The sequence below is a fragment of the Lissotriton helveticus genome, chromosome 9 (genome assembly GCF_964261635.1).
Source record: "Lissotriton helveticus chromosome 9, aLisHel1.1, whole genome shotgun sequence".
In the NCBI taxonomy this organism is placed as follows: Eukaryota; Metazoa; Chordata; class Amphibia; order Caudata; family Salamandridae; genus Lissotriton; species Lissotriton helveticus.
The window spans coordinates 1,221,750,706-1,221,760,389 of NC_136070.1; the positions used below are offsets into that span (position 1 = coordinate 1,221,750,706).

At 45.8% G+C, this 9,684-nt stretch overlaps 1 protein-coding gene across 4 annotated transcripts in view; it reads right to left on the reverse strand.

Annotated features, from left to right (window-relative positions):
- NR2C2 (nuclear receptor subfamily 2 group C member 2) overlaps positions 1-9,008 on the reverse strand; it is a 268,072-nt gene extending 259,064 nt beyond the window's left edge. For all 4 annotated transcript variants that reach the window (XR_013601140.1, XR_013601141.1, XM_078661704.1 and 1 more), the window contains exon 1: positions 8,748-9,008. The gene's annotated coding sequence lies outside the window, so the exon portion shown is untranslated. The remainder of the gene's footprint in view (positions 1-8,747) is intronic.
- Between the last annotated feature and the right edge of the window lie 676 nt (positions 9,009-9,684).

The following is a 9,684-nucleotide window of genomic DNA, read 5'->3' on the forward strand; positions in this document are numbered from 1 at the left end:
TGCAAATATTTGCAGAAACTTGAAAGCAAGGTTGATGATTCTTTGCTTTCAAAATAAAATGTTCATAAAAAACATGAAAGCAGGAAAAAAACATTTAGCTAAACTACTGTAAAACTTCAGGTACCATTTCTTAGCAGCATCATTTAGTAACATGTGTTGATGTTTGTTAGTATTTCCTAAAAATATTCATAATGGAAAATCAGTGTAACCAGTTTCAATAAGATTATGGGAAACAAAAATAAACAAGCATTGGCAAAGCGAATAGGTCTGAAATTGGTGGTCAGCTTTTTAGTTATGTCAATGTGTAACTTGTTTTGGCATGGTTTTTGTAGAGCGAAGATTGGATGTAGGGGAAATCCTCGAATTTGAAGAGTATCCCTCACACACCTGTTAAGGTGTCATGCTTCATCATTAGGTGTTATGCTTCTCGTGGGGGAGACACAAGAATAAACACTACCTAGGGTACCTTTACGTTATTTGTAAATCACTTGCACACTCCCCGCATACCCATACTCACCACTGCAACATTCCTCTGAAAAGATCTCCGCTAAAGAGCCCTCTTGCGGGGCCAGTGCGAAACTGCAGCACCACCCCCACGAAGTGCATAACGCCCAATGATGAAGCATGACACATTAACGGGTGTGTGAGGGCTACTCTTCAAATTTGAGGATTTCCCCTGCATCCAACTTTCACTCATTTACTAATATAGGCGTATTCCAACTACTCTCGCTTTTCATCTATACTCTACGCTGCCGAAAGGGCTAGCACTTAATCATAGGAACAGTTTCTCTCTAGTGATTTAGACGTACTACCTTGGGAGCCCGGGTACTGGACCTCTTTTCTTTTTTTTCTCTAAGCTCCCCGCCCCTCTCTTTGTGTATTAGATGATTTTTGTAGAACTTTATTGGTGTGGGAGCTGCTGGGCCCTTACCCTTATAACAAATATTGGCAAAAGCAAAAATTGTTTTAGGTCTCAAAAAGCACACACTGCCATAGTGGTTACTGGCACTGAACAAAACTACTTTGTGTGCCAATATGCTCCTTGTGAAAGAACAGAATACTGCCACTCACAGTGAAGCCAGCTGATACACAGAGAGAGAGAGAATCTTAATTAACACAAAAGGTCATGGTCAACGCCAAACCAAATTAGGGCCCAATTATTTAAGAAAGTTTCAAGAGTGCACCCAAGGTATATGTCCTTACATTAAGTGCACCTATAAGGCTTTTGTGAATTCCCAAGAATTTTCAAAAGTAGGACAAGAATTATTTGTGATCTGCATTTTAGCAGGAGCAAATATGCATGTGTAGATTACTCATGTAAAAATCTGAGTGTTTGCAAGTTCACGTTTCCCTCCAACCACTTTTCTCCCAACTCTGAAAGAAGGTTTACGTCTGCCATTGTCAGGAGTAAATTTTCTACATTTCTCAGTAAGGGAAAAGATTAGAGAAGAGTTGTTGAAAACCCTTAAACATGCAAGTTAGTAGGTTTGCACAGATTCAAAAGGGCATTCTAACCCTGGAACTATTGCTTACCACTAACTTCAGCCCCAGTATGTAGAGCTGCGGAAACGTGGCAACATAAGGGGATTTCAAGTATTGAAACACTACAATGGTATGAGCCCTAGCATAATCAGAGATGCTATATCAGAGCGCTTATATAATTAGATTGCTGCCGTAATTTGTCGCTGCACAACATGGCACCAAAAGGACAAGTAAATTTTGTAACAGGACAAGTAGAATTATGAAGCAACCTGCCCCGTGGACAAGTAGATATTTTTATTAAATTCCACACCCCTGATGCCTAGTCCATCAGTTGCCTCTAGGCTATAATCGATTCTAGACATATGACATGTAGGTTTACAAGATCGTTACATCTACATTAACGATTGTGGACCAGATCTTTATGCTCAGACAATTCTCCACCTACAAGGTTAAAGCCTTGGATGGGAATTACAAACATATGGGAATTGATAAAGCTCCCCACAAGTACACAAGGAAAACCATAGTAGTTACAGGTTTTCAGACTAACTCAAGGAGAACTTGTGAATTTCATTTTCACAGGCAAAAATATACATATGTATATTTTCACATAACAACATCTGTAGAGCCATTTCAAGTGCAATGACAACTTTTTCCCCCTCCTTGGGCATTTTTGTGGATATCACTCTCTGCTTACACTATCCCCAATTTTCTTGAATTTGAAATTGGATCATGATGCTTAGAAAACATGGAACAAACTAGCTAAAAATTTACTTATTTTCACATTTCCAATTCCAAAGTCAATGTATCTTAACATGTAACAAGCTGAATAATTTTTCTACAAGCACTGGTGATCCACCAGTGAAAACAACAGGTAAAGAATTACCATGCACAAGGCATTTCTGAACCATGTCACTTGCATGACTCTCTCTCTACACCTACCGCAAAGCAAATCCACAGATAGACCTCAGAGGTGGTCGACCTGTGCAGTTATAGTTAGATCAGAGTTTCCCTATAAAGAGTGTTTTTTGGATCCCAAAGTATTGTATTTCCTTGTTAATTCCCATTGGAAATCTTGAGAAGTGATACAGAAAAAAAGAGTTAAACTGAAGTACACCAAATTTGGTAGAAAGGTAGAATTGTCCTTAGAAAACATGCTTTTCGTTACTTGGTCTATATCTATTCAGACGTTTTCAGGAAATATGTTTTCAAAAGAACATAGCTGCCAGGGTTTCAGATTGCTTATGTGTGAAATTTTCATAATTTCAGTGTAATTACAAGTGTCATTCAACAACTATGAGAGACAATTTCTTGCAGGTAAAATCAAGCAAGGAAGACGAGGGAAACATATAAATATAAGAAATCACATCCATGTGAGCAACGAGAAACTCTAAGAAGATCTTAAAACAGATGCAAAGCACCAGAAATGGAGTGCACTGTGTGATCCGACTGTACCGAACAGGACGTGAGAGGCCATACTGCCTGCAAATGAGCCTCATGTTCCATAATGCCCCGTCCACCCCACTCATTCACATAAACAGGATAGATCTCCCATGGGTCGACTTAACCAGAACCAAGTGCCTCATCCTCCCTCTGCATGAACTGATCAAACTTTGCTGAAAAGCCCCTGCACAAACCGACAAAAACAGTGTATTCCCCCCCTTTCTCCTTCCACACTATATTGGAATTCTGCTTGCACCACCTCACTGCTGTGCTCTTGAAGCTCCTTGATGTCATAAACATGCAGTACCCGCAAGGGAGAGATATTTCTAGGTCTGTGTGTCCCAAGGCATGCTGGGAGCTATAATCCAGTTTTCCCTAAGTATGACATGTGTTGAAGTTAAAATGTCGCTGGCTTCATGCCATGTGCTTCTTTCATGGAAATCCTGAGCCACTACCTTGCTGGGAGATGCATTCAAGCTTGCATTCCTGTATGGGACGAAGGCAGAAAAATTATAATGCCCCATGCGAGTCACCCCGGGAGCCAGACACACAACGTGGACGACAACGGCCACGTTCAGAAACGCCTGTCCTTCCCGATTTACACCAGTCGTGACATCAGTGCTGAGTAAATGGGTTACATTGTAGCCTAAGCCAAAGCGAGCTCAGCTGAGCCAGCTCCCAAAGACGATGCAAAAAGTGCAGACTACGCTCTGCCGCTAGCTTGCTCAGTCACATAGTGGTAAGAGCCTCTAGAACATTAGATGCTGGCATTTAGCTTTGATGATTAGGTCACTCAGGACTGGTAGGGCAGGCGCTGGATCCCAAGAGCACTGCACTTATAAAGTTGTGTGCTTTGTTGGAACCCGAAGGGTTCTCTAATTAATTGGCTATGCTAGCTTGATCTACAGACTGGGGTATTAAAGTTTTTGCAAATTTGTGCCTCTTACCTTACCTTCTTCCCTGATCAGGTAGTTTTGCAGCCTGGCACTGTGTTTACAGTCGAGTTTCCTTTCCAATTCACCTCCTGCATTGAGCAGCAGGGACTTCTCCCTCCTGCCTAATCGGGGTTCAGGGCCTCATACAGTACTGAGCCTGCCCTAATGGAAGTAGCGGAGGCCATTCATGAGTCTTTGGATGCTGGGGGCAGGGCCGCCTTGGTCCTACTGGACCTCTCAGCCGCTTTTGATTCTGTCCCCCTTTCACTTCTCCTTGCCCGTCTGCAGAAGTTGGGCATCATCGGTGTCGCCTGGGAGTGGTTAAAATCCTTTTTGGAACATAGAACCCAACAAGTTTGGATCCCCCTTTTATGTCAACATCTCAAGCTCTGCTGACAGGGTTTCCTCGGGTGTCTATATTGAGTCCCTTGTTATTCCATCTTTATATGACCCCACTTATTCAGCTGGCCAAGGACCTGGGTGCTAAAGTGGTCGCTTACACCGACGGTACTCAACTTTTGTTTACCTGGAAGAAGCACAAGCCCGCCACCTCTCATGTCAAGGCTTGCCTGTCTGCTGTATTTAACTGGCTTTCGTTGGCTCAGTTGAAATGTAATGCAGACAAAATTGAGATCCTTTTCTTTGTTAAGTTCCCCCTATTGTTTTGACACAACTTTTGACTCAATGAATCTCCTAGTCCCTCTCCATCTGGCCACCCTGTAAAAAATCTTGGTATCTGGTTTGATGAAAAGCTTACCTTTGGTAACCAGATCTGTAAACTAACTGCACTTGCTTTGGCATTTTAAAAACTCCCCCATAGATTTTTGCTGCTGCTGCTGCCTCTTCCTGCTAAAGAAACTGTAATTCGTGCTTTGGTCTACACTCGCATTGATTATGCGAATGCGTTGTATGTCGGTCTCCCTTGCTACCTTTTGGACAAATTGCAAGTTGTTCAGAATGCTGCTGCTCGGCTGCTGTTGGACTTACCTAAGCGCTCCAGTGTTAGGCAACATCTACATAATTTATACTGGTTGCCAGTTAAAGCCAGGATAATGTTCAAGGCTTTGGTCATTGCACATGCTGCGCTTTACAAGTATGGACCTGCCTAGCTCAGTAAACGCTTTCAGTTTTACACCACGGGCAGGCCTCTTCGTTCCTCAAACATGCTCCTGGCTACTGTCCCCAGGTTTTGCCTGAAATGTAAGGGGGTAGCTCATTGGCCTATCTGGCTGAAACATATTGGAATTCCCTTCCCTTGGATCTGCGTAGTCTTCAGAATCCAATTCAGTTTAGGAAAAACTCAAAACTTTCCTGTTTAACTAGTTTGTCCTGGCTTTTCTTCTACGTGCTTCTTTGTTACTCTTGGGCTCGCGCCGAAACACTCTTTCGAGTAGCTGTGTGCGCTACAAATTATGATAACATAACACAACAACATAACAATTTAGTGTTGGAAAAAACAAATTTGAATGTAGGCCAGTGTAATGTAACTAGAGCTCATGTAAAATGCTGCAATACCTTTGGGTCGAGTTCACACTATATACAATTGTAAAAAACATATTACCAAGAAAACATTCTGCCCTGATTCCTCTGCACTGGGCTGACTGCTGATGAGAGTGAAGGCTAGCCTGTCTCTCTAAAATCAGAGGGCTGTGAGGCTGTTACACTGCAGGAGGATTAAAGTGCCGGCTATGATGGCTCCTAAGACACGTGCTGGCTGGACCCGCAGAAGAACGCTCTGTGTTATTGTAACTAGAAACGCAGCAAACAGCTTAGCTGGGCATAGGCCGGTTTCTTAGCAACCGGTCACCTCTCCATGACCTGGGCCCAGCTCATGCTTCAAAATGCAAGTCGTCTCTCAGAAGCCTAATAGGAAAAGAATTACTAACGATACAATGTAATAACAGTAAACCAGTGCAATATGTGCTGACTTGCAAACCATGTTTTTACAATATTAGTCAGCTGAGCAGCCCGGACTGCAGCGGCACCTGCCAAAGCCACTGAGCAGGCTCAGGCTGCTAAAACTCAAATTATAATGTTCTAAATATATAAATCAAAAGGAATATGTCAGTCTCACGAAAATCACACACTCCCATGTATCTGAGGGGAGCAGCCGACTAGTCTTGCAGCACTGTAATTAACTTAGGCAGGCAGATCATCTTGTTTAATCAACATCAGATACTGCGTCTGCAGTGGTGACTCTGCAGCCTCTCCTACTTTCCCAACGCAGCCGGTCTTGTATGATGATGAGTGCAGGCACCAAACTAGTGGCACCGTGGTCATGGGCAGAGTTGTGGCAAACTAAACATAACTGCCACTCGCCGCCTCACTCAGACACTGAGTGGGACTTCCTGCCAGCAAATCAAATGGGCACAATCTGTGTTGTGCAGTCACATGATGCCATGTCACATGATGCGGCAGGCCCAGGGTGAATCAGCAGGCAGCAGCTGTGAATGATCCAATGATGGATAAATGCAGCCCCACTAGCTTAGGTTTCTGAGCCTCCATGACCAGACAAGTCAACGCCGTCTCCTCGTCATGCTTCAACATCCTGCGCATGCTACGTAAGATCTTCCGGTGGATCCCCACCGAGACGAGGAAGACGGTCACCCAAGCCCTCGTCACCAGCCGACTGGACTACGGCAACGCCCTCTACGCCGGAACCACTGCCAAACTCCAGAAGAGACTCCAGCGGATCCAGAACGCCTCGGCGAGACTCATCCTCGACATCCCCCGACGCAGCCACATCTCCGGACACCTGAGAGATCTGCACTGGCTCCCGGTCAACAAGAGAATCACCTTCCGGCTCCTCACCCACGCGCACAAAGCCCTACACGACCAAGGCCCGAGCTACCTCAACAACCGGATCAACTTCTACACTCCCAAGCGCCTCCTCAGATCAACCAACCACGCCCTCGCCGCCGTCCCCCGCATTCGAAGAGCGACAACAGGAGGAAGATCCTTCTCCTACCTGGCCGCCAAGACCTGGAACTCACTTCCGACCAATCTGCGCCTGACCCAAGACCACCTCTCCTTCAGGAAGAAGCTCAAGACCTGGCTGTTCGAGCAATAGCGGCACCCCCCCCCCTCCCAGCGCCTTGAGACCCTACGGGTGAGTAGTGCGCTCTACAAATGACCTGATTGATTGATTGATTGATTGAGCCGGTCCCAGGTTGGCAAAAGTGATCCACTGCCATTCACATTAGTTGAGCAAACTTAACAGGACCAGGGCAGCACTGCTAGACAGTGCAGTCCATTGCCAAAGCATCCCACAGTGCGAGCTGCTTCAGAGTGCTAAGAGGGCGGAACTTCTGACTTGCTTGTTTGCCTCAGCACCGATGGTGTTAGGAGGCCCTATAATGTTTGACTTCGCATTCCAGTGTGGTGATGTGGACCACCACACTGGAATGCATTAGTCTAACGCCTGATGTGTGGTACTTTGCAGGGCTGAAAGAGGTGCTTGGGTGGGCTTGAAGAGGTTGAAATGTTAGTGCTATCAGATGGTTGGTCCCACAGAACACCTGTGGCACTGAAAATGTTAAAAATAAGGACCATTTATTTGCATAGGAAGCTGTTTATTAAACATTTAAAATGCTAAAAGTTTTTTTCTTAAACGCTTGTTGCCTCTGCCTCCAACAGATTTGTGTTTCTGCATTCATCTGTCCAGTCTCACCAGCATTCTGCAGTCCTTTGTGCTTACCCGCCTGTTTTCCAAGGTCAGCTTGTCTGTCCCAGTCCTTCTCGCCTGCCTTCTCAGGTCAGCTTGCTACCCATGCCTCCCGGGGGCTGCCCTGCGTGGTCTCTTGTGCAGTCTACCCCTAGCCCTTCTGCTTGCAATCAAAGGTCAACTTGCTGCGAATGTTCCTCCAGCCTGCCCTGTGTCCTTGTACTGCCCCTTGCACCTCTCTAGGCTGCCCTCCCTGTCCCTGGCCCTCTTGCCTTCTAAGCCTCTGAGGTCAGCTTGGTGCTTGTGCCCCTGTGGCCTGACCTCTGTGGTCCCTTGGACTATTCCATAGGCAAGACCTATTAGCTTTGCCAATGCTAGTTTGCTTCTGTTGGCATCTACCCAATTCAAAGTATGTCCGTGCTATCTAAAAACGCATAAATAAATAAATTAAATAAACAATGCATGTTGTGGCTAAAATACTCTATTGGCTCAAATGCCTGTCAATCATACATTAAAAAAAAAATCAGTTCACAATCAGCTATCTTAACCTCATTGCTTCCAGGGCCTTTAATTGTGTTGAGCCCGCCTCCCATTACAATCAGTCAAGTATTTACAGCCAACAGCTTTATTGGATAAGGTTCACAGACCCCGCCTCTCGTCCCTCATTGGCTGCGTTGTGACGCCCTGCGCCTCATAATGCTAAGAGCGACAGTTCAGCCGGGAAGCGGAAAAAATCTGTAGAGAAAAAAAATGGCCGTATTGGCCGGTTGCCAACTACACCGGCAGCCATTGGAGCATAACTGAGGAACACCGTTGTACGAATCATAGATAGCAAACTCCGTTACTTCCAAAATGACAGTCTCGCTAGCCGCCAGCGCTCACAGATGTCGCGGAAGCGCGCAAGGCTGTCAGAGACTGTTTCTTCCTCAAACGTTTCAACATCCTGCAGCCGCCGCCTCTCTTCCCCCTTCACCCCCGGTGGCAAAGGTAAAAGGGTCGGGTTCAAAATACCAAAAAGAAACAAACGCCCCCTTCAGCCTCCATTTCGCTGAGTGTCCTGATTCACATATGACAGTTCACGAACCGTTAACGGATACGGTATCTCGCGAGCCGCCCCGGTACCGAACGCGGTTAAGAAACTGCGCACTATGTTCAATAAACGCACAAAACAACGCTGGGCGTAAACATGCATGGAACGTATATATTATACACGCAGTAACACTTACCTCTGGAAAAATATGACTTGAGTTGATTATTCGGTGTTGATTTTTATTTTCCACGCCGCCGGTGCTCTAATTTTCCGTTTTGTCACGTGGCTGTCATCGCGTACATCATTTTTTATTTATATTAATTTGCGTTTGAGGATTTTTAAAATTGCATTTGTTATTGTTTTTTTGTGAAAGGTCATAGTTCGTGACCCCGTCCGCTATTGCCGCGCGCTGGGAGTGTTTTTCTTCTTCCTCACTCGCGTCGCGCTTTCTTTTTTTTTTTTCTCCTTCTCCTTCCTCGCGCACATAGACAGACGCATGCTGGGCGGGTGACGTCACGGGAGAGGCAGGGTATTGGACGGCTCGGTTATATTTCTGCCGTTTTGCGAGTTTACAATGCCTTTGCCTTCCCCGAAGCTGTCTGTCATTTCTCTGTCTGCAGGTCCAACCGTCTGAGTGCCCAGAGACATCTCGCAAGACAGATACGTTTTAAAATAATTTGAAGAAGGATCTGCAGAAGACTTTGTCGGGATATTTAAGATGCGTGTTCCATTTACAGGGTGGTCGAAGTGGGGGGAGGGGGTGTGGAGTAGTTGAACTGTGGGTGGAGAATCAGCGTGCAAATCCTGCATTATCCCTGTTGAGTTGCAGCTACTACTGCTGAAACAAGGCAAATGGAGGTACTAATGTGTGAGGCGGAATGGCCTCAAGGGCATGGTCGACTTTAGCACTGGTTGTGCCCTCTGCAACATTGTTTGTGCTGCCCCAATCAGGGCTCGAGTCGGGGTACCACGCGGGTGGATGGCGTCCCCCCCACTTATTTTACAGGGGGGACACCATCCCCCCTGCTAAACAGCTGGACTTCAGTCTTTGGCCTCTCTGGGAGGAGGAGCTCAGCACCTTTCGTGAGGTCACTTCCTGTCGTGACGTTGTTTCCAGTGGCAGCGTCCCCCCA